Below are 24,543 nucleotides of genomic sequence, written 5' to 3'. Positions count from 1 at the left end.
AAATCCTGGAAAGACTGTGCCATATTTGAAGAGGAAGTCAATAAGAAAAGTCTTGCATTTAGATAATAGCCCACAATTTATTGAACGGGGGCATCTGACCACCATTAATTAGGCTTGCCCTTCGATGTTTGGTCTTTTAAATATTTTATGGCAATATGCTGTAAGTAGGCTTTGACAATGGTGCAACAATCAGACCAGTACATCTGGGATTTGAGTGAACAGAGCAAAAGATTGTGCATCTCCATAACAATCATATTGAAGGATTGTGAAATGAACAGTGCATGGACTGAAAAGGAAGCACAAATTAGAGTAAAATTCAATATCAAATCAGGTACAGAAGGAAAAATAGAGGGAAAACGAGCAGATTAAGAGAGAGAGAGAAAGTTTGAAAGGAAAAATCTAAAGAAATAATTTGACATTTTTGAAATCTCCAACATCAATTCATAGCTAAAAGAATGAGATTCCTTTTGCCCGCAGTATGGTTATTATGGTGCCGCCTCAAAGATAAACACTGATTTCATAATTCTTCTGTCTTTATTTCTTAAAGTAACGCACACATTTAGGTAACTCTGAGGCAGGGAAGAATGGTCCATGAACTCATGGCCAGTCTTCCCTGCTCTAAAAGAGAATAGCGAGTGTGGGGACTTCCGGTTGCGGCTATGCGGAGCTAAGCCGGACGTTCGGCAGCTCCCGCCAGGAACGGACTTTTGGGCTCTTTTAAGGGCCTCCAGCGGTACTTGCTCGACGGTTCCTGACGTGGGAAGGTGTCTGCAGCGGATCCCCAGTGGTCTATGGTCTTGACCAGGAGTGGGGCCAGCAGAATAGCGGTGGCAGCGCCTAAGAAAAAGCGGGGGAAGAGAATCAAGATGGCGGCCAGCGGAGGCCTCGAAGAATGGAGGCAGTGGGCGCAGGTGCAGCAGGAGAAACTCCAGCGCTGCTTTCGGGAGCTCAAAGTGGAGCTGCTAGACTCGCTGAAGGCGAATACGGACAAGCTGCTGGCGACGCAGACAGCCCAGGGGGTGGAGATCCGGGAGCTCCGATAACAAGCCTCCGAAAGAGAGGATGAGGCCGCGGCCCTCGCGGTAAAGGTGGAGATGCATGAGGCGCTCCATAAGGAGTGGCAGGAGCGGTTCGAGGAGATGGAGAACCAGTCGAGACGGAAGAATTTGCAGATCCTGAGCCTTACGGAGGGGCTGGAGGGGTCAGACCTGGGGGCCTATGTGGTCGTTTTGTTGAACTCGCTGATGGGAGCTGGGTCCTTTCAGGGGCCCCTGGAGCTGGAGGGGGCCCACAGAATACTGGCCAGGAGGCCCAAGCCGAATGAGCCGCCACAGGCGGTGCTGGTGCGGTTCCACCGGTTCGTTGACCGAGAGTGCGTGCTTAGGTGGGCCAAGAAGGAGCGGAGCAGCAAGTGGAAGAATACGGTAGTGCGGATCTACCAGGACTGGAGTGCGGAGGTGGCTAAGCGGAGGGCCGGGTATAACCGGATGAAGGCGGTGCTCCACAGAAAGAGTGTGAAGTTTGGCATGTTACAGCCGGCGCGTCTGTGGGTCACTTAAAAGGACTGGCACTTTTATTTTGAGTCCCCGGAGGAGGCGTAGGCCTTTGTGCAGGCCGAGAAGTTGGACTCTGACTGAGGGTCGGGGGTTTGTAAATAACTGTGTTATCTTTTGGTGGGAAGGGTCTCTGTTTTATGCTGTTTCATGCTGTTTTAAGCTGGTTGTGTGTTGTTTCTAGGGCGGGTGGGGTGCTGTCTTTTTTTGCGTGGGCGGGGTCGGGCAGAGGGAAAGCACGGGCTTTTCTTCTGTTTCCCGCGCTGAGGGTGGATGGGGCGGGGTCGGAGCTGAGAAGCGCGGGCTTTTTTCCCGTGCAAGAGCGGGAGGGGGAGGAGGAGGGTCTGCTGATGGGTCTGGGGGAGGAGAAGTAGCCCCACGTTGGGAGGGGTCGGAGGTGTGGCGGGAGCTGCCGAGGTCAGCAGAAGTTAGCTGGCTCACGGGAGTGCTACGGAGGGAGTAACGCGGCTGGGAGGGGTCCTAGCCTGGGGGAGGGGGTGGGGGGGGAATGGGGGGGGGGGATGAGGGGGGTACCGGGTTGCTGCTGAAATGGCCAGGAAGGAGCTGGAGTATGCAGGGGGGACCGGGGTGGGGGTTTGCCGCCGTGGGGAACGGGCCGAGCGGGGGGCGCTGGCCTGGGGCGGGCAGGGGACGGGTTATGGCTAGCCGGCAGGGGAGGGGGGCAGGGAGCCCTCTGATCTGGCTGATGACTTGGAATGTGAGGGGGCTGAATGGGCCGGTCAAACGGGCCCGGGTGTTTACGCACCTGAAGGGGTTGAAGGCGGATGTGGCTATGCTCCAGGAGACGCACCTGAAGGTGGCGGACCAGGTTAGACTGAGGAAGGGCTGGGTAGGCCAGGTGTTTCATTCGGGGCTGGATGCAAAAAATCGGGGGGGTGGCGATTCTGGTAGGAAAAAGGGTGTCGTTTGAGGCGTCAAAGGTGGTGGCTGACAGTGGAGGGAGGTATGTGATGGTGAGCGGCAAGTTGCAAGGGGAGGTGGGTGGTGCTGGTGAATGTCTATGCCCCAAATTGGGACAATGCGGGTTTTATGCAGCGCATGTTGGGCCGCATTCCGGTTCTAGAGATGGGGGGCCTGATACTGGGGGGGGGGGGGGACTTTAACACGGTACTGGATCCCCCATTGGATCGATCCATGTCCAGGACGGGCAGGAGGCCCGCGGCGGCTAAGGTGTTGAGGGTATTTATGGACCAGATGGGAGGGGTGGATCCTTGGAGGTTCGCGAGGCCGAGGGCCAGGGAGTATTCATTTTTTTCCCACGTGCATAAAGCCTATTCCCGGATCGATTCTTTTGTCCTGAGCAGGGGGCTCATTTTGAGGGTGGAGGATGCCGCGTATTCGGTCATAGTCATTTCGGACCATGCCCCGCACTGGGTAGACCTTGAGCTGGGGGAGGAGAGGGACCAGCGCCCGCTCTGGCGCCTGGAGGTGGGGCTGCTGGCGGATGAGAAGGTGGGCGGGCGGGTTCGGGGGTGTATCAAGAGGTACTTAGAGGACAATGATAATGGGGAGGTCCGGGTGGGGACGGTTTGGGAGGCATTGAAGGCGGTGATTAGAGGCGAGTTGATTTCCATCCGAGTCCATAGGGAGAGGGGAGAGCAAAGAGAGAGGGAGAGGTTGGTGGGGGAGATGGTGAGGGTGGACAGTAGATACGTGGAGGCTCCGGAGGAGGGACTGTTGAGGGAGCGACGTAACCTTCAGGCCAAGTTCGACTTGCTGACCACCGGAAAGGCGGAAGCTCAGTGGAGGAAGGCACAGGGAGCGGTGTACGAATATGGGGAGAAGGCGAGTAAGATGCTGGCGCATCAGCTTCGTAAGCGCGACGCGGCCAGGGAGATTGGTGGAGTGACGGATAGGGGAGGCAATGTGGTGCAAAGGGGGTGGATATTAATGGGGTCTTCAGGGACTTTTATGGGGAATTGTACCGGTCCGAGCCCCCGGTGGGGGGGGGGGGGGGGGGGGGGGGGCGCTTTTTGGACAGGCTGAGATTTCTGAAGGTGGAGGAGGGACAGGTGGAGGGGCTGGGGGCGCCGATTGAGCTGGAGGAGCTGGTTAAAGGGATAGGCAGCATGCAGTCGGGGAAGGCGCCGGGGCCAGATGGGTTTCCGGTCGAATTTTACAAAATGTATGCAGACCTGCTGGGCCCCCTGTTGGTTAGGACCTTTAACGACTATGTCACGGGCGCTGATTTCCTTGATCCTTAAACGGGACAAGGACCCCCTGCAGTGTGGATCATATAGGCTGATCTCGTTGTTAAATATGGATGCCAAGCTGTTGGCGAAGATCTTGGCCGGGGGTCATTCATGAGGACCAGACAGGGTTTGTGAAGGGAAGTCAGCTGAACACCAATATACGTAGGCTTCTGAATGTTATAATGATGCCGGCGGTAGAAGGGGAGGCGGAGATAATGGTAGCATTAGACGCGGAGAAGGCCTTTGCTACAGTTGAGTGGGGGTACTTGTGGGAGGTGCTGGAAAGGTTTGGGTTTGGGGAGGTGTTTGTCAGTTGGGTGAGGCTGTTATATGAGGCCCCGATGGCGAGCGTAGCCACGAATAGGAGGAGATCAGAGTACTTCCGGTTGTACCGGTGGACGAGACAGGGGTGTCCCCTGTCCCCCTTGCTCTTTGTGTTGGCAATTGAGCCCCTGGCCATGGCATTGAGGGGGTCGAGGAATTGGAGGGGTCTGGTGCGGCGTGGGGAGGAGCACCGAGTGTCATTATACGCAGAAGACTTGTTGCTATATGTGGCGGACCCAGTGGGGGGAATGCCGGAGGTGATGAAGATTCTTAGGGAATTTTGGGGCTTTTCTGGGTACAAGCTCAACCTGGGTAAGAGTGAGCTGTTCGTCGTGCACCCGGGGGATCAAGAGGAGGGGATTGGTAGGCTCCCACTGAAAAGGGCAGGGAGGAGCTTTCGGTACCTGGGAGACCAGATGGCTAGGAGCTGCGGGGCCCTCCACAAACTTAACTTCACAAGGCTGGTGGAGCAAATGGAGGAGGAATTTAAAAGATGGGACATGTTGCCGCTGTCGCTGGTGAGCAGGGTGCAGTCCGTCAAGATGACGGTGCTCCCGAGGTTTTTGTTCCTGTTCCAGTGCCTCCCCATCCTTATCCCGAAGGCCTTTTTTAGGAGGGTCAACAGGAGTATTATGGGATTTGTATGGGCGCATGGGACCCCGTTGGTGAGAAGGGTGTTTTTGGAGTGGGGCAGGGATTGGGGGGGGGGGGCTGGTGTTGCCCAACCTCTGTGGATACTATTGGGCTGCCAATGCAGCGATGGTGCATAAGTGGGTAATGGACGGGGCAGGGGCAGCATGGAAGAGGATGGAGATGGCGTCCTGCGTGGACACGAGCCTGGAGGCGTTGGTAACGGTGCCGTTGCCACTCCCTCCAACGAGATATACCATGAGCCCGGTGGTGGCAGCTACCCTCAAAATCTGGGGGCAATGGAGACGGCAGAGGGGGGAGGTGGGGGGCTCAATGGAGTCCCCGATACGGGGGAACCACCGGTTTGTTCTAGGGAGCATCGATAGCGGGTTTCTTGGCTGGCACAGGGTAGGTATTAGGAGGTTGCGGGACCTGTTTGTGGATGGGAGGTTTGCGAGCCTGGGTGAGTTAGAGGGGAAGTTTGGGCTCCCTCTGGGAACATGTTTATGTACATGCAGGTTAGGGTGTTTGCCAGGCGGCAAGTGGAGGGGTTCCCTCTGTTGCCCACACATGGGGTACGGGACAGGGTGCTCTCAGGAGTGTGGGTTGGAGGGGGGAGGATGTCGGACGTGTACCACGTCATGCAGGAGGTGGATGAGGCCTCGATGGAGGAGCTGAAGGGTAAATGGGAAGAGGAGCTGGGTGAGGAGATTGAGGAGGGGACGTGGGCAGATGAAATGAAATGAAAATCGCTTATTGTCACGAGTACACTTCAATGAAGTTACTGTGAAAAGCCCCTAGTCGACACATTCCGGCGCCTGTCCGGGGAGGCTGGTATGGGAATCGAACCGTGCTGCTGGCCTGCCTTGGTCTGCTTTAAAAGCCAGCGTTTAGCTGAGTGAGCTAAACCAGCCCTGGAAAGTCCTGGAATCCTGGAAAGAGTGAATTCCTCCTCTTCCTGTGCGAGCCTCAGCCTCATACAGTTGTTGCTCGTTCTGGGCGAGTGTGATTAACACTGAATTTGGCTCTGTTTTGTTACTTAGCTTTGGAGTCACCAGGTATCGTTAAGATACCGCCACAAGTTTCAAGGTCAAGTTCAAAGCAATAAAACCATACACCAATTAGTAAGTTCAAACAAATGAGTTTATTATAATACAATTATAAACTACTCATGCACACGCTATGATGACTAAACTATTCCTACCACTAAATAGACCAATACTTATATGAATAAGGAACTGCCGGATCAGGGGACAAGGGCCTCTTGCTCTACACTGGGTCCACAGACTTCAGGTTGGTACGGGTTAAAAAGGAGTCAGGAGTGTCTGTCTCTGGTAGCGATCGTTGTGAGACACTTACTTGCTGGCGGTTGCTGTCCGAACCTCGCCTCTCTCTCGGTCAAGGTCTTCTTCGGTAAAGGCTGGTCGAGAGGGCTGGTCAAGAGAGGAGGGCTGGTCAAGAAGAACAAACTGAGCTTGGGACCTGTCTTTTATAGGTTCCAGGGCTTCGCGCCCTTTTGGGCAGACCCTCTATCTGCTGGGGATCGATTGGGTCTCTTCCCAATCGATTTGTTTGAATCCCCCCAATACTGAGGCTGTCCCTCGGCTACTGGGCGGGCCTTCAGGTGCTTTGTTTTCGAACCCCGCTGGTGCCGGGGTGTCTGGTTTCCCATACAATGTTGCAATCACTTCCCTATTTGTGTCCTTTGTCCCTGGGATTGTTCCATTACTATGCTAACTGTTCCGGAGATTGCCTCATTAGTATGCGGAATGTTCGTTTCGGTGCTGTCTGCTCTCTTAGCAGACAGAATACACAGTGGCTTGTTGCAGCCTGCTTGTGCTGCAAACTTTGTCCATTTTACCCTGCAAGCTTTGCGTTCCTCCATTTTGTATTGAGGGAATGGCCAACTTCGGTGGCTACACAGTTCAAGGTGCTGCACAGGGCCCACGTGACCGGGACGAGGATGAGTAGGTTTTTTGGGGGCGAAGACAGGTGTGCTAGGTGCTCGGGGAGCCCAGCGAACCACGCCCATATGTTCTGGGCATGCCCAGCGTTAGGGGAGTTTTAGAAGGGGGTAGCAAGGACGGTGTCGAGGGTGGTAGGATCCAGGGTCAAGCCAGGCTGGGGACTTGCAATTTGTGGGGTTGCAGTGGAGCCGGGAGTGCAGGAGGCGAAAGAGGCCGGTGTTCTGGCCTTTGCATCCCTAGTAGCCCGGCGGAGGATTTTGCTTCAATGGAAGGATGCGAGGCCCCCAAGCGTGGAGGCCTGGATCAATGATATGGCGGGGTCCATCAAATTGGAGAGGATGAAATTTGCCCTGAGGGAATCAGTACAGGGGTTCTTTAGGCGATGGCAGCCTTTCCTGGACTTCCTGGCAGAACGATAGGAAAATAGGCCAGCAGCAGCAGCAACCTGGGGGGGGGGGGGGGGGGGGGGGGGGAGGGAGAGGAGTTGGGGGGGGGGTTTGTTTTGGGGAAGGGAGAAATTTGTATATGTGTTTATTCAATATGCCGGGTGTTTATCTATTTCTTCTTTTTGTCGTTACGGGGGAGTTGGTTTTGGGGGTTATTGTGTTTTTCTTTTTGTTGTTGTTCATACTGTTTTCTTGCTGTTATTTTCTGTTTCTGAAATGTTTTTGAAAATCTCAATAAAATTTATTCAAAAAAAAGAGAATAGCGAGTGTGGGGGAAGAGAGTGTGGGGGAGAGAGAGTGTGGGGGGGGAGAGTGTGGGGGAGAGAGAGAGTGGGGGGAGAGAGTGTGGGGGAGAGAGAGAGTGTGGGGGAAGAGAGTGTGGGGGGAGAGAGAGTGTGGGGGGGGAGAGTGGGGGAGAGAGTGTGGGGGAAGAGAGTGTGGGGGGATAGAGTGTGGGGGATAGAGTGTGTGGGGGAGAGAGAGTGTGGGGGGAGGTGGGGGGATAGAGTGTGGGGGGAGAGAGAGTGTGGGGGGGAGTGAGAGTGTGGGGGGAGAGAGAGTGTGGGGGAGAGAGAGTGTGGGGGAAGTGAGAGTGTGGGGGGGAGAGAGTGTGGGGGAGAGAGAGTGTGGGGGAAGTGAGAGTGTGGGGGGAGAGAGAGTGTGGGGGAGAGAGAGTGTGGGGGGGAGAGATAGTGTGGGGGAAGAGAGAGTGTGTGGGGGGGAGAGAGAGTGTGGGGGGGGGAGTGTGGCAGAAGAGAGAGTGTGGGGGGGAGAGATAGTGTGGGGGGAGAGATAGTGTGGGGGAAGAGAGAGAGTGTGGGGGGGAGAGATAGTGTGGGGGAAGAGAGAGTGTGTGTGGGGGGAGGAGAGAGAGTGTGGGGGGGGAGTGTGGCAGAAGAGAGAGTGTGGGGGCAGAGAGAGAGTGTGGGGGGAGAGAGAGAGTGGGGGAGAGAGAGTGTGGAGGGAGAGAGAGTGTGGGGGGAGAGAGAGTGTGGAGGGAGTGAGAGTGTGGGGGGAGAGAGAGTGTGGGGGGAGAGAGAGTGTGGGGAGAGAGAGAGTGTGGGGGGAGAGAGTGTGGGGGGAGAGAGAGTGTGGAGGAAGAGAGAGTGTGGGGGGGGGGAGAGAGAGAGTGGGGGAGAGAGAATGTGGAGGGAGAGAGAGTGTGAGGGGAGATAGAGTGTGGAGGGAGAGAGAGTGTGGGGGAGAGAGTGTGGGGAAGAGAGAGTGTGGGGGGAGAGAGAGTGTGGGGGGGGAGAGAGTGTGGAGGAGCGAGTGTTCTGGAGCAGATGTGAGTTTGTGCGATTTGTTGTCATCCCATGGCATGTTTCCATTGGTGTTGTCTCTCTGGACTCTTGGGTGGCCCGACTCTGTGCTTCTGTACAGACAAGCTGAGAACTGTCAGTCTCGCTGTGATCCTGTACCTCCTGTATGTCGAGTGTGATCACCTTGTCACTGTTTTCGCATGCAGTGGGTAGATGTACATTGTCTTCTTTTTGATTATGTGAGCTTGGTAGATTTTCATAGTCTGCTTGCGGTTGCTCAGATACGGCGGGTTGACCTTCATGGTCTTGTTCATGTATGGTGTTCGCCAGGGAGTGTTTGCTTGCTTCCCTTTTGGAGTCTTTCATCACTCGCACTGTGGAGCCTGTCATCGCTCGCTCTGTGGAGTCTTTCTGTGCTCTCTGTGTAGCGTCGTCTTCGTCTTGGGTATTGCTGTCATCCAATGTATTGACGATCTGCCATGGCACCATGGTGTTGGATTCATCTACCACGAGTAGATTCGTGTTGAACTTTGCGACCGTGTCACTGATGCTGTGATCAGCATATCCGAATAACTCAGCCATGTCTGAGTAGTATTCTTCGAAAACCAAATCATCTTGGTTGGATTCATCTACCACGAGTAGATTTGTGTTGAACTTTGCGACCGTGTCGCTGATGCTGTGCTCAGCATATCCGAATAACTCAGCCATGTCTGAGTAGTAATCTTCGAAAAACAAATCATCTTTTATTGTTTCGGAATTCTTTTTGTTCTCTTCACTTTGGGTGGTGCAAACTGCTTTTTTCAGGGTGTTGCGCGAGTTGTTTTTAACTGCTGGTTTAAGTTCAGGCTTTTTTTTGTCTTCTGAGGCAAGAAAGTTTGGTTTTACCGCTTTAAGTATCTTGTTTTCAATTTTCGGGCATTTCCCTTTTAAGTAGGTGTAGTCCGGATGTTCAGACGTCATGACACTCGTGACGTCATGCGTAGGAATCAATTGCGCATGCGCAAATCGGCCTTCCTGTACTGTGCAGTTTTGTGTCCACTGCGCATGCGCGGCTTGCGCATAACGATCCGCGACCGAAACATTTTGAGACTGCGCATGCGCATAACGATCAACGCGAACCTTTTTTAGACTGCGCATGCGCAGCTTGCGCATGCGCAGAACGCAAAACGGGTGATTGTAACTGCGCATGCGCAGCTTCCGTTCCCTGCGCATGCGCAGACGCAGTTTGTAGTTCTTTGTCTGCCCGAGACTGTAAAATGTGGTCGGACACCATTTTATCGTGGATTTCAGCGTTTTTTCTTTCTGAAAGTTGTAAATTACCTTTTCCTTTCGATCTGGACTGGATTTCAGCGTTGTGGCTGTGTGAAAAATTCAAGTTATTTCTTCTTGATCTGTACTTTTCACTCGCGATTTCTTGACTGAACCCTTTCTTTTTGTAGAGTTTTGCATCACTCAGTCTCTGTGCAGTTTGGCCTCTGAGCATACCATGCTGTTCAAATTTCTTACAGTACTCTTCAAATTTGTTTAGTATTGTTTGTAAACTGTTGCTGTCTTCATCTTTTGAGTATTTAAATCCATTATATACTTTCCTAGCTTCATGTCCTGCGTTGAGCGTTGCTATTTTAATTTTGTCTGAGGCTGCTGCTACATCATTAGCTATGATATATAAATCGAACCATTGTTTAAACATTTTCCAGACATTTCTTACATTTCAGTCGTATTCAGCTGAGGTGGGTATCCAAGCCACATCCTCGAATTAGCGATGTCTTCCCAAGTCGAATGTCCAGTAGGAGATTTCCATGCCATTTTGTTCTTTCTGTATCTGCAGCTGAGTTGTCCTGTAGTAAGCGTCTGAAGCCACTCTTGGTACCATGCGTTGTTCCTCGTGTCTTAATAAAGCTCGTAGTCTCAAAGGTGGAGAAGATGCTTTATTGTGAATTTGTTCTCTCTTCAGAGCTTAACTTACGGCTACCTCAAATGCTGCCTGCCTGTGTCTGTGTCCTGCTTTCAGTTTTGCCTTCCGTGAAGTGTGTCGTCACTTCCTGTCCCTGTGTATATATAGCTCTCCCGTGCTCCCTCTAGTGCTTGCTCAGTTGTATTGCATCTACTCAGATCTACGATCACCACAGTGTGGAGGGGAGAGAATGTGGGGGAAGAGAGTGTGTGGGGAGAGAGATTGTGTGGAGGGGAGAGAGAGTGTGGAGGGTGTGGTGAATGTAATCTATATATATATGTATATATGATAATTCACACTGTCTTTGTAAGCGCAGTAGCGCTATCCTACCACTAGGGGGAGTAGCTCTGGGAGTACTCAGGAACTTGTACTGGGCTCCACCCTTGGCTCCGCCCACGACTCCTCCCCCTAGTGCAGCGGTATAAATACCCTTGTCCAGAGTCAGCCTGAGTTCACTAAGAGTTCATCAACGGGTAACAGGCTGGCTCTGAAGTAAGTCGATTAAAGCCTAGATTCATATCGGAAACATGTGTCTGGAGAATTGATGGTTCCATCAGGGGGAGAGAGAGTATGGGGGAGGCAGAGAGAGTGTGGGGGCAGAGAGAGTGTGGGGGAAGAGAGAGCATCTGGGGGAAGAGAGAGTGGCGTGAGAGAGAGTGTGGGGGAGAGAGAGTGTGGGGGAGAGAGAGTGTGGGGGCAGAGAGAGTGTGGGGGAAGAGAGAGCATCTGGGGGAAGAGAGAGTGTGGGGGAAGAGAGAGTGTGGGGGAGAGAGAGTGTGGGGGGAGAGAGAGTGTGGGGGGAGAGAGAGTGTGGGGGGAGAGAGAGTGTGGGGGAAGAGAGAGTGTGGGGAGAGAGAGTGTGGGGGAAGAGAGAGTGTGGGGGGAGAGAGTGTGCGAGAAGAGAGAATGTGTAGGGGGAGAGTGAGTTTGGGGGAGAGAGTGAGTGTGTGACGGGGAGAGATAGTGTGGAGGGGAAAGAGAGTGTGGAGGGGAAAGAGAGTGTGGGGGAGAGAGAGAGAGTGTGGGGGAGAGAGAGAGTGTGTGTGACGGGGAGAGAGAGTGTGGGGGAGAGAGAGAGAGAGTGTGACTGGGAGAGAGAGTGTGGGGGAGAGAGAGAGTGTGGTGGCGAGTGATTGATTCAGATTTATTCCTTGGCTGTGACAGCCAAGCAAAGTGAAATGCAGAAATGTTTATATTCCCTTCAGGCAGCTAGACAGAAACATGCTATTTGGCCCACTCCATCCATGTTGGTTTTTATGTTCCACCCTTCTTAATTATACTATCAGTGTAACTTTTATCTTCTTTCTCCCTCATGTGTTTACCAAATTCTTTGAATGTATCTATGCTAGAATCATAGAATAGTTACTGCACATCATAGACTTTACAGTGCAGAAGGCCATTCGGTCCATCGAGTCCTTGGAAAGAGCACCCTACTTTTTAAAAAATAAATTTAGAGTACCCAATTACTTTTTCCCCCCATTAAGGGGCAATTTAGCGTGGCCAATACACCTAACCGGCAAATAGAGTCATAGAATAGAACAGTACAGCACAGAACAGGCCCTTCGGCCCTCAATGTTGTGCCGACCCATGATCACCCTACTCAAACCCACGTATCCACCCTATACCCATAACCCAACAACCCCCCCCCTTAACCTTACTTTTATTAGGACACTACGGGCAATTTAGCATGGCCAATCCACCTAACCTGCATATCTTTGGACTGTGGGAGGAAACCTGAGCACCCGGAGGAAACCCACGCACACAGGGGGAGGACGTGCAGACTCCACACAGACAGTGACCCAGCCGGGAATCGAACCTGGGACCCTGGAGCTGTGAAGCATTTATGCTAACCACCATGCTACCCTGCTGCCCCTATCTTTGGGATTGTGGGGGTGAAACCCACACAGACATGGGGAGAATGTGCAAACTCCACACTCCGCCGGGATTCGAACCTCGGTCCTCAGCGCCGTAGTCCCAGTGCTAACCACTGCTCCACGTGCCGCCCTAGAGCACCCTACTTAAGCCCATGCCTCCACCCTATCCCCGTAACCCAGTAACCCCACCTAACCTTTTTGACTCAAAGGGACAATTTCGCATGGCCAATCCACCTAACCTGCACATTGTCAGAATATACATCCAGGTATACGATGGTGTGCAGACAGGCAGTGATTGACACACAGGATGACCAGTGAGCACACAGAACACAGCAGCCAATCACCAGACAGGACACAACCACTATAAAGCCAGAGGGCACCAGTTTTCCCGCTGTCTCAGGATCCAGCCTCTGAGACAGTCAGAGCTCGTGAGCATAGCCAGTGCAAACACCATGTGGTAGTCAATTAGTCTGGTCAGGCTAACCTCAGGTCCCCAGTCAAGTCAGCATAGTGTCAACCCACAGTTGAACATGTAAAATAGTTAGATGTTAAATGAAATCGTGTTGCATCTCATCAAGTGTTGGATCTCTGTCTCTTGCTACATTGCATCAAACGCAGTCCACATAGACCCAGCCTGCCTAACACATCATGGTACCAGGTTTGGATGCTGAAAATTGATGGACCTACCTCGAGTGAATCAGCGTTGACCAGCAATCAGCCATCCAGTAACATGGACAACGTCCGCCCTCCTCCGCAGCTCCGCATCGCCGGCAACCTCGGTGCAAACTGGAAGATCTTCAAACGGAAGTTCCAACTCTACCTTGAAGCCACCGACCTCGAGGCCACATCGGATGCCAGGAAGATCGCACTATTCCTCCCACAGCCGAGACCACGCCATCCACATCTACAACTCCCTTACATTCGCTGAAGGCGAAGACAAGACAAAATTTAAAACAGTCCTGCTGAAGTTCGACAGCCACTGCGACATTGAGTTGAATGAGAGCTTTGAACGGAAATTCCAGCAAAGGCTTCAGGGTAAGGATGAACCTTTTCAATCCTTTTTGCCCCATCTCCGCAGAAGGGACAGTGTCCCCAGTTTTACAACGTCACGGACGATCTGACGGTGGTAGACGGCATCCTCATGAAGCTTGACAGAATTGTGATCCCGCAGAGCATGCGAGCTATGGTGCTCGGCCAAATCCACGAGGGTCACCTGGGGGTCGAGAAATGTCGACACAGTACTCGGGAGGCAGTCTACTGGCCGGGCATCAGCCAGGACATGGTCCTCAACTACCCTACATGTCAAAAAGTTCCAGCCAGCTCAACCTAAAGAAACTCTGCAGCAGCATGAGATAGTGACCTCCCCATGGTCCAAAGTCGGTGTCGACCTTTTCCACGCAAAGGGGCGTGACTATGTCCTCCTGGTCGACTACTTTTCCAATGACCCTGAAGTGGTGCGACTGTCCGACCTCACGTTGGCGGCGGTGATTAAGGCATGCAAAGAAACATTTGCCAGACATGGGATACCACTCACGGTGATGACTGACAACGGCCCCTGTTTTTACAGCCAGGAGTGGTCTGATTTTGCCAGGCTATACAACTTTCGGCACGTCACATCCAGCCCCCACTACCCGCAGTCAAACGGGAAGGCCGAAATAAGGGTCCACATCATCAAAAGATTACTATGTAAGGCTGCAGACTCAGGCTCCAACTTCAACCCGGCGCTGTTGGCATACAGAGCGACCCCACTGTCTACTGGGTTGTCTCCAGCACAGCTTCTCATGAACCGCACTCTGCGAACAACAGTTTCAGCAATCCACATTAGAACATAGAACATAGAACAGTACATTCGGCCCTTAATGTTGTGCCGAGCCATGATCACCCTACTCAAACCCACATATCCACCCTATAACCGTAACCCAACAACCCCCCCCCTTAACCGTACTTTTTTATTAGGACACTACGGGCAATTTAGCATGGCCAATCCACCTAACCCGCACATCTTTGGACTGTGGGAGGAAACCGGAGCACCCGGAGGAAACCCACGCACACAGGGGGAGGACGTGCAGACTCCACACAGACAGTGACCCAGCCGGGAATCGAACCTGGGACCCTGGAGCTGTGAAGCATTTATGCTAACCACCATGCTACCCTGCTACATTGCAGACCTTGACAAAGTCCCGGTCATACAGAAGATGCAGTAGTCTCGGGCCCGACAGAAATCAGCATACGACGCTCATGCTGCCTGACGGCGGCTTGTCCACCACAGCTGTGGTGGTCAAGCAAGTGGCACCCAGATCGTACTTCGTTCGCATGGCTGATGGCTCTTTCCTGCGATGCAACAGGCGGGCACTGCGCAGACCTCCACGCCCGCCACCCAACCGTGATGTCCCACCTCACACACTGCTTCCTCCGGACGCGCCCTGCCACGAGGCCACCGATCTACCAGCAATCCTGCCCACCTCTGCGACCACCGCATTGGCAGCAGTCCCACCCATCCAAGTGGAGGCAGCCCCTGCTCCACCCTTGGAGGCGATCAACCAGAATTCGTCGCCCGCCACAGAGACTAAACTTATAGACTGAATCTTTGCTCAACTTTGTTACCTCATCGTTTTGACATTGTAAATATTGTTTTTTACCGTTTCATCTGCCCTATATCTACACTAGTGACACCTTCCTATGTATATAAGTCAATTTTAGCATATCCTGTATATAGTCATGTACATATACACATCTTCACGCACATACACCTTAATATTTATTATCTGAACCCAAACTTTAAAAAAAAGTGGGGGAGATGTTATAATATACATCCGTGTACATAATGGAGTGCAACCAGGCAGTGATTGACACACAGGATGACCAGAAAGCACACAGAACACAGCAGCCAATCACCAGACAGGACACGACCACTATAAAGCCAGAGGGCACCAGTTTTCCCGCTCTCTCGGGATCCAGCCTCTGAGACAGTCAGAGCCCGTGAGCATAGCCAGTGGAAACACCATGTGGTAGTCAGTTAGTCTGGTCAGGCTAGCCTCAGGTCTCCAGTCAAGTCAGCATAGTGTCAACCCACAGTTGAACATGTAAAATAGTTAGATGTTAAATAAAATCGTGTTGCATCTCATCAAGTGTTGGAAGTCTGTCTCTTGCTACACTGCATCAAACGCAGTCCACATAGACCCAGCCTGCCTAACATATCACACATGAAATGAAATGAAATGAAAATCGCTTATTGTCACGAGTAGGCTTCAAATGAAGTTACTGTGAAAAGCCCCTAGTCGCCACATTCCAGCGCCTGTTCGGGGAGGCTGTTACAGGAATCGAACCGTGCTGCTGGCTTGCCTTGGTCTGCTTTCAAAGCCAGCGATTAGCCCTGTGAGCTAAACAGCCCCTGTGAGCTAACCATCTTTCGACTGTGGGAGGAAACCAGAGCACACGGAGGAAACCCACCCAGACACGGGGAGAACATGCAAACTCCACACAGACAGTTGCACAAGGCCGCAATTGAATCCGGGTCCCTGGAGCTGTGAGGCAGCAGAGCTAACCACTGTGCTACCATGTCACCCATGAGGCCATTCAGCACATTGTCCTTGTATCATTTCTCTGCAACTGGGGCCTGGATTCTCGGCCTCCCTCCGGTGGTAACACGGTTCCCCCACAGGGACTCCGTAACTAGAGGGACCCGCACGGAGACTCGCTAACTAAAGGGACCCCAGTCCCCTAAATAAAGGAAATCCCCCCCAGCAAAGACCTCCTAACTAAAGGGAAAACCTATAGGGACACCCCCACAAATCCCCCCATGCCAAAATAGATACCCTTGTCTGGAAGCTAAATGGCAGTCTAGAGAGGGGTAGAGAAAAAAGATTACAGCTGTAACAGTTACCTGGAAGCTTCACGTATCTGTTCCTGGAAGGAGAACAGCTGTGACCTGTGTTTAAACCCCTTAGATGCTTTAGCTGCAGGATATTCATTCATTTCTAACAGTGGGCTGTGATTGACAGCCTCCACAAAACAGCTGCAACCTTGATTCATTCATCTCCCTTCATGGATGACTCTTAAGTGTTGAAACACCAATACTTACAAACATCAACCAGATCAATGAGCGGGTGGTGCTTTGCAATCATGTGCTTGAGTGATTGGAGTGCACTTACCTCTCTTTGCTGTGTTTGATGTTTGTAAACATTGGGGTTTCAGCACTTAGAGTCTGTTCTGGGCAGGATGAAATATCTAATGACACTCTGCTTTATTTTCGTGCCCCGACGGGGAACGCCCCCCGAGGCCACACTTAGCGTCATTTCCTGACGAGCGGATCTCCTCAGTGCAGGAAGAGATTGTGACGCCATTTTTAAATCTCTCGACCCCTTGATGCAAAACCTGGAGCCCCCATCGCCCCAACCCACCAGTTGGGGGCTCCTCGAGCTCCCCCTGCACACCATAACATACCAGCAGGTCATCTTCGGGCCTGATTCCTGGTGTGGGCACAATGCCAAATTGGCACCTTGGCACTGCCAGGTTAGATCGCGCAAGGCATAATGGCAGTCGGGAATCCTGAGGGAGGCCTCTCCCAGGATCTAGCGGCCCTGTCCCACTCCGATTCCGGTGGGAGGTGGCCGGCAGATCACGCCCATAAATGAGGAGAAGCAGTGTCCCCTCTATATACCACCCCCAATCAGAAGTAAGTAAAGTTTTATGTAATTCATGTTTTTAATAGGGGTTGAATTAAATAATTAAACTGCTGCATAATGAAATTCTAGCTATGCTAAAGATTAATGTATCAAAATAAAATGCCAACGGCAGTAATATTTTTCACTTAAAAAACATAGTTTTACTGACATTTGAGGACTGGAATAAATCAGTAAATAATGTAATCGTAGATTTAGAAATTATATGGGCAACACATTTTCTTAGAGTTCCGGCACCTCAAAATTTGGCACTTCACCACTGAAGCAAATGTAGTAAAAATAAACAAAAGGTGCATTGTCATTTGAAAAGGGCGCTGGGCTGCTGAATTGAAAAAACATCTTGGCTAACCCGTTCAGCAATTTATTGAGAAGGAAAGCTTTCAGAGATAAATTTTTAAAATTTAACAGCCAGCTAAACGTTTGTTCAAATCACACGTGCAGATTAAGGGTAATATAAGTAACTCGTTGCAGAGTATTGAAGGGACAAACTGCAGCAAAGCAGAGGACAAGCACATACAGCATCTGATTGCTTGAGTTCCATCCAAAGAACCTGGGTTCAAACAGTAGCCTGGCTGTTGTGTGAACTTGCTTACCTCAATTTGCTGAGCTCTGGTCATGGCGATAAATGTAATTTTGCATAGAAATAAAAGAGGGCAGGAAGAAAAAAAGATGATGTCGACAATGGTGAAAGTAAATTAGATTGCTATTTGAGAAAGTTAAATCTTGAAAGGTTGTGGGAATTGAGCAAGAAAGTACGATTAAACTGGTTGGCCAAACCTGTAGGAGGAGACGGTCTTTAACCAACTCATATTGCTATCAAATTTGACAGATATTTTAATACAAGAACAAGACATTAAAATGGGGACTGTGATTTGTCTGCATGCTCTGGTCTACAAAACCCCATCTTTTAATCGCTTTTCAGCTGAAAATACACTCTTCGTGTCTATGCCATGGGAGATGGGTGAATACATTTTGACATCAGTACAATAGAATTCTGCATGTAGCTGACAAATATTTTTGAAGGTCACCTAAAAGCTACATCATATTCTCAATCAGGTTACAATAGGTGTACAGAAATATATTGCATAAATCTGTAGTTTTCTTCTGTGATTAGGTAAAAGTCTTCTCATTCGTAAGTGTGTTATTAATGCTTTAAGCGCTCGTGCTGTATATATTTCTCCAGCATTTTGTGGAGCTACTGCTACTTCACCAGCCCACTGGACAAAACTTCCCCTTAACTTACCCTGAACTTGCACCTTTCTTTAGTTTATCTCATTCGGGGATGTGGGTGTTGCTGGCTATTGTCCATCCCTGATTGTCCTTGAGAAGATGGTGGTGAGCTACCGTCTTTAACTGTTGTAATCCATATGGTATAGGTACACCTACAGTGCTGTTAGGAAGGGAGTTCCAGGATTTTGATCCAGCGACGATATAGTTCCCAGTCAGGATGGCAAATGGCTTGGAGGGGAGATTGCAGGCGGTGCCGTTCCCATGCATCTGCTGTCCTTGTCCTAGGTGGCAGAGGTGTCGGTTCGGATGGTGCTGTCGAAGGAGCGCCTCATGACCTCTCTGAGATCATTTGGTCTTTTAAAAAAAATATAATCGGAAATTCCTTAGATGATTGGCTGGTGAGTATTGCGACTGAGTTTAAACAACTGGGAGTTCAACAAACATTAAAAATATCGGGACAGAAATTCCAAAGGGTGGCAATCACTCCATTCCACTCTGTTTTATTTATACTAAAATGCAGCTGCACCTTTCTCACTTGTCTTTCAACGTGGGCTGGGTGAGAGTAATGCAGTGCAGTTGTTCAGGAATCCACATAGTCAAATACAGCAGAGTCAAGGGAAAGGAAGGCAGGTGTCATAATATACACCAGTATATCATGGTGCAGACACACACTGATGGACATACACTAGGACCAATCAACATGCACAAACACCGCAGCCAATCACCAGTTAGAACACACACACTATAAACGCAGAGGGCATCACTTTTCCCGCTCATTCTGGATGCTGCCTCTCAGAAGCACAAGAGCTCATCAAGTATAGTACAGACGCACACCATGTGCTGAGAGATTCAACTGGTTCGGACAGGCACAGGTCTCTAGTTAAACTAGCATCGTTTAAACCCACAGTTTTCGTATGTCTATTATTTTATAAGTAGTTAATAAAATAGAGTTGAACCTTCTTCAGTGTTGGTGGCATATGTTAGCTTCACAAGTCTACACTGCCCACACTTCAGCAGGTAAGTTTAAGTGGACGGGGTGGGGGTCAGATGGTCACAGAGGGGTCGGAAGTTGTGGGGGCAATCATATGGCCAGTAGGGGTGTTGGATGGTCAGGGCGGGGTATGAGGATCAGTGGGTAGGATGGTCAAGATGTCAGTTGGGTGGTCAGTGTGAGGGTTCAGGTGATCGGTGAAGAAGTGGTTGGGTGGTCATTGGGGAGATTGAGTGGTCAGTTTGGATGGGTCAGGAGGAGTCGGGTGGTCAGTGGGAGGGAGATAGGATGGGTCAGGAAGATAGTCATGTCCTGGGAGTTGGTTGGGAGGGGTGGGGCTATTCAGAGGGGGTCAGGAAGGTAGTCAACGGGTGGGGGGTAGTCAGAGGGGGCTCTGAAGTCAGTACTTTAGGCACCTAGGATTAGTAGCTTCAATTCTTCTAACATTTCCTGCGTAACTGTTCTGCTCAGACAGTCAGAACCATCCAAAGTCTCCGATTTAAACCTATTGGAAGTTTACCTGGCAATTCCTGGGCAATCCTTGCATGGACCTTGTAACCTGATGTCTGTTGGATAAAGAGTAATTGGCTAGTCAGTTGAGGTCATCGGCTAATATGTTAATCAGCACCAGTGTCAATTTTAAAAGTAGTATCAAACCTTGAACTTGGTCTGTAACGGACCAATAGTCGGGGTTAAGACTAACTACTTCCTCTAGGAGCACTGTGATTTCATCTCTTCTTTATTTTCCATTTATTGGATGTTTGTGTTTCAAAAACACTTTCTGTCCATTTTTAAATGCCGCCCCAATCTCTCAAGCCACCCCCCCCCCCCCCCCCCCCCCCCCCCCCACCACAGCCTCTGGAACCCCTCAATTTTCCTCTAAGGAGGTCCTCGAGCCCTCCCCCTCACCCCACCTCTTAAAGGAAGGGCACCCCCGGGCCCAATCCTTGGCATGGGCAACATAGCACCTGGGCACCTAGGCACTGCCAGCCTGGCACCCTGGCAGTCCCACCGGGACACCCTGGCCGTGGGCGAGGTCCAGATCGCAATATCTCCTTAGATCTCGCAAGAAGTTCCAAGCATTACAAATGACCGAGTCAGGCGCGACAAGGCCGTTCGATCATGCCCCTGGCATCAATGCTGAGTTTTGCACCACAACATAAGCATCTCAAGGTGGCTGCCAGTATGGAGTTCTCGGTCTTTTGCCTAGTTTGGCAGACTTTAATATGGGTAGTACCGCTGCCCATGGGCCTCTCCAACCTACAGAGTGCCGTGAAGCCTCAGAGTGATCCCATAATATAGCCTGATAAAGTGCTCTATGCTCAAGCTGCCTCGCCTACTGAACCGCTTGATCCAATGTAAGATTATCTTTGGTCTGTAGAAAATCAGAGAGGTTTTCATCCTGGACATCCATGGCTATGCGATCATGGATTAGGTCATCAGCAGTCCATATGTGCTAGAGCTAGCTGGGCAATATACATTTGTTAGGAAGAATTTGATCGATTCCCCAAGTCATTGTGAGTGCTGGTAAAAAAAATACTTGTTCAATTATTAAGTTATGCTTGAGGCTATAAAGTTGTCAAAGACTTTAATAATGGACTCCATCCACTGTAGACTCCAGCGTCCCTTGCTACGGGGGATCATAATTTGCTACTGGGCCGACTGCATAAAGAAAGGAACTAACTTGAAGCTTTTGCCCCTTTTTGTGAAGATCTAATGCTGATCAGTATGGTCATGATCTCTTCGAGTCTGCTGCCACCATATATGTTGAGGATCTTGGTGTGGACCTCATGGGAACTATCTCTATTCTATCTATGCTAAGCAAGGTATTGAGGCAAGGGTTCTGGTTGAACACAATTACATGAAGTTTATTACTAACAACAACTATATACAGCTCTGCACAGGCTTGGTCTAGCCTGGGTCCTAAACGTTACGTCGGCTGATTACTTGACTATATGCCTGACTCATAAGGTATAAATGGAGTCGGACTGATACAGTCACAGACAGTAGTGAACATCTGCAGTAGGGAGTCACAGGTAATAATGTGGTAATAATCTAACATGGAGGCTGTATCTTTTATCGGACAGCACGGTAGCATAGTGGTTAGCACAATTTCTTCATAGCTCCAGGGTCCCAGGTTTGATTCCCGACTGGGTCACTGTCTGTGCGGAGTCTGCATGTTCTCCCCGTGTGTGCGTGGGTTTCCTCCGTGTGCTCCGGTTTCCTCCCACAGTCCAAAGCTGTGCAGGTTAGGTGGATTGGCCATGCTAAATTGCCCTTAGTGTTCAAAAAGGTTAACGGGGGGCCTGCTGGGTTGCGGGGATAGGGTAGATACGTGGGTTTGAGTGGGTTGCTCTTTGTAGGGGCTCGATGGGCCGAATGGCCTCCTTCTGCATTGTAAATTCTATGACATATTTCAGCCTTACATTGGTGATGTCACAGTGATGCCATTATGCAGCTAATTTAAGGTGCCTGTTATGCATTGTAATCAATACCTTTCTGTATAGTATACGTGGTAACATCATCAGAGGCATTTGGGAGATTTCTCTCTCTTCCATCTTAGACTGTGAACAAGCAACACCTCTGCAATAAACTCTGACAACTGGTTATTTAACCTATAGTGTGGCAACCTGGTTATCCTGATTCCCTTTACTGGTGTCTGCGTGACTTCCTGCGCTAAGGGAGTTTTTCTGAACCATGGATCGGAAGTCTAGCCTTATCCTGTTTTTTGTTTGATCAGTGTCACATGCAGCAGTTCCAATGGAAGATTTTGGGCCTTAGTTTTAGAATGTTCCCATGAAGCGCCAAGGGACATTTTATTGTGTGAAAGGTGCTGTAAAAATGAAAGAGTTTGATCATAATATAACCAAATACATTCTATACAGACACTTTGCATTTCATGTATCTTTTTTGTCAGATATGTAACTGGTCTTTGGTTTGCATCAATTAATTTCTCTTCCAAATTTGTAGGCAAAGTTTATACACGTGTCACACACATGAACAAGATTTGAAGCATTTCCAAAAGCAAAAGCTGACGTGCTGCAAGCTTGAATAACACATTAAAGAACTTTGAATAGTAAAATGCCATAGCTGGGACAGGACACTTGATGGAAGAGAACCTTGATCAAATGTGAATATATGGATTAATTTTGATAAATGTGTGAACAATGTACCTCACTATCTTTTTGTATTGATTATGTAACCAAAGCATTTAAAAAGTGGTATGGAGTTATTTATGTATAATTGTTTTCATGGTAACATTCTCTAGACATTTCATATATCTTTCTTTATTCTAAAAGAGGGTGGGGGGGGGGGTTCTTTTTAAAAATAAATTTAGAGTTCTCAATTATTATTTTTTTATTTTCCAAAAAGGGGCAATTTAGTGTGGCCAATCCACCTAACCTACACATCTTTGGGTTGTGGGGATGACACCCACACAGACATGGGGAGAATGTGCAAACTCCACATGGACAGTGACCCAGGGCCGGGATTTGAACTTGGGACCTCAGCGCCGCAGTCCCAGTGCTATCCACTGCGCCACATGCTGCCCCCCCCCCCCCCCCCCCCCCCCCGGGGGTGTGGGGGGTTCTTGCGCGAATGTTACTGTTGCTCATGGTTACATCTGACCCCGATGGAACTTGCAAGACCACATCTATCTGCAAGGAGAGAAAACTGGAGATCGAACACTGAGAGCAATATGTGCTGTCTTTTTGCGAGGCACTGCAGTAAGGCAGATTAATTTGGATTTGCTGTCACGTGTACTGAGGTACAGTGAAAAGTATTGTTCTGTGTACAGGATCTTTCCATACATGAAAAACATAGGACATACGATAAATACACAGTGTAAATGCATAGATAAAAGATGTACGAAGAGGATCTGTGTGGGAGTGCTCGTAGAGGGTTGCCGCACTCTGGCGCCATCTTGAGATCAATGTCCTGCATTTCAGTCAAACTATGAATTGCTTTGAGGTTTGATCGACATCGTTGCTTAATTGATTCACATTTGCCAATTCTGAACATTGTTGCTGATTTGTCTCACCCATCTCTTAAGGGATTTTAGAAAATGCAGACCTTCCGTCTGTCCGACTTTATGACTATTTTTTTCTTCTGGAATCCACTGAGCGATGACAGTGTGCAGATCATAGCCTTCATCCTTAGCCTTAACTAATTAAGGCTAATTAGCCTTACTAATTAGAACAGGCGCAGGAAGTGGGTGAATATCTACTCATGGCAGCAACTTTACTTTCTCTGCTACTGGCATATTAGGATTCAGACCAGGTTGCTAATTTCAGGGAAATCCCCACCTCTGCCAGACGCAGGGGGAGATAAGAAACTCATCATCACCCAGTTTTCAAGTATAAATGAAATTAAATGGAAATCGCTTATTGTCACAGATAGGCTTTAAATGAAGTTACTGTGAAGAGCCCCTAATTGCCACATTCCGGCGCCTGTTCGGGGAGACTGGTACGGGAATTGAACCCGCGCTGCTGGCCTTATTCTGCTTTACAAGCCAGCTGTTATAAAATGAAGGCCGGGCCTTGAAATTTCCGTTTTAACCAGTGCTCCTTAAAGCGATCAGTGATGACAAAAGTTTTTGAAAGTACAATACTGTGGACCGCCTACAGGTCAACTGCTCTTTATACTTCCTTTCATGGGGAGGAGCCATGGGCGGAGCCCGTACATGCCTCAACATCTCCCCCTGTGGGTGAAGCCACACAATGGCCCATAGGTGGAGCCCACAAGGTCAACAACACAACATAGCTGTAACACAATGGCAGGACATGAGACTAATACACTGGTGAATTACTAGTACTATACATTCACCACAACACTCACTCGCTCTTGCTCCCCACCCTTCTCACACTCTCTCTTCCCCTTCATCCCCCCACACAGGCGCTCTTTCCCCTTTAATAATTTTGCCATGATCAGTCTTCCAAAACAAACCCCTTTATTGTAGTAGCGAAAAAGGCTGCAGCCGCAGTTCACAACAGAAGCCCGGAGACCTACTGAGATTTCTGTCCAGGTTGGAACACTGGGTTTTAAGCTTCCACCGTACATTCTTATTGGGCAAACTACCGCCCGCTTAATGGAGGAAACACATATTCCACGAAGCCCACAGGGAGATCTATTGATGATCCCCATGTCTTTCGTCACCACCATAAAACCTCTCTCCCCTCAAGTCCATTTCTCCCTCAGTACTCCCGGGGGGAGGAGGGTCCAATAATCAAATAAAGACCATGCCAATTTGATCTCTATGGATCCTGTCAGTTGCTTTTTCATGCCAGTATGAAGCTTTGGGACTCACCACTGGTGAAGGCAATGCCATTGTTGGAAACCAGGATTTCCAGTATACCATGTGCTCAAAGACTCTGTTGTAGTTTCTCGATTGTAGCTTGGGAGGTCGGGGAGCCCTTGCG

This window comes from Scyliorhinus canicula, chromosome 16 (genome assembly GCF_902713615.1).
Source record: "Scyliorhinus canicula chromosome 16, sScyCan1.1, whole genome shotgun sequence".
In the NCBI taxonomy this organism is placed as follows: Eukaryota; Metazoa; Chordata; class Chondrichthyes; order Carcharhiniformes; family Scyliorhinidae; genus Scyliorhinus; species Scyliorhinus canicula.
This window is presented reverse-complemented; position numbering follows the sequence as displayed.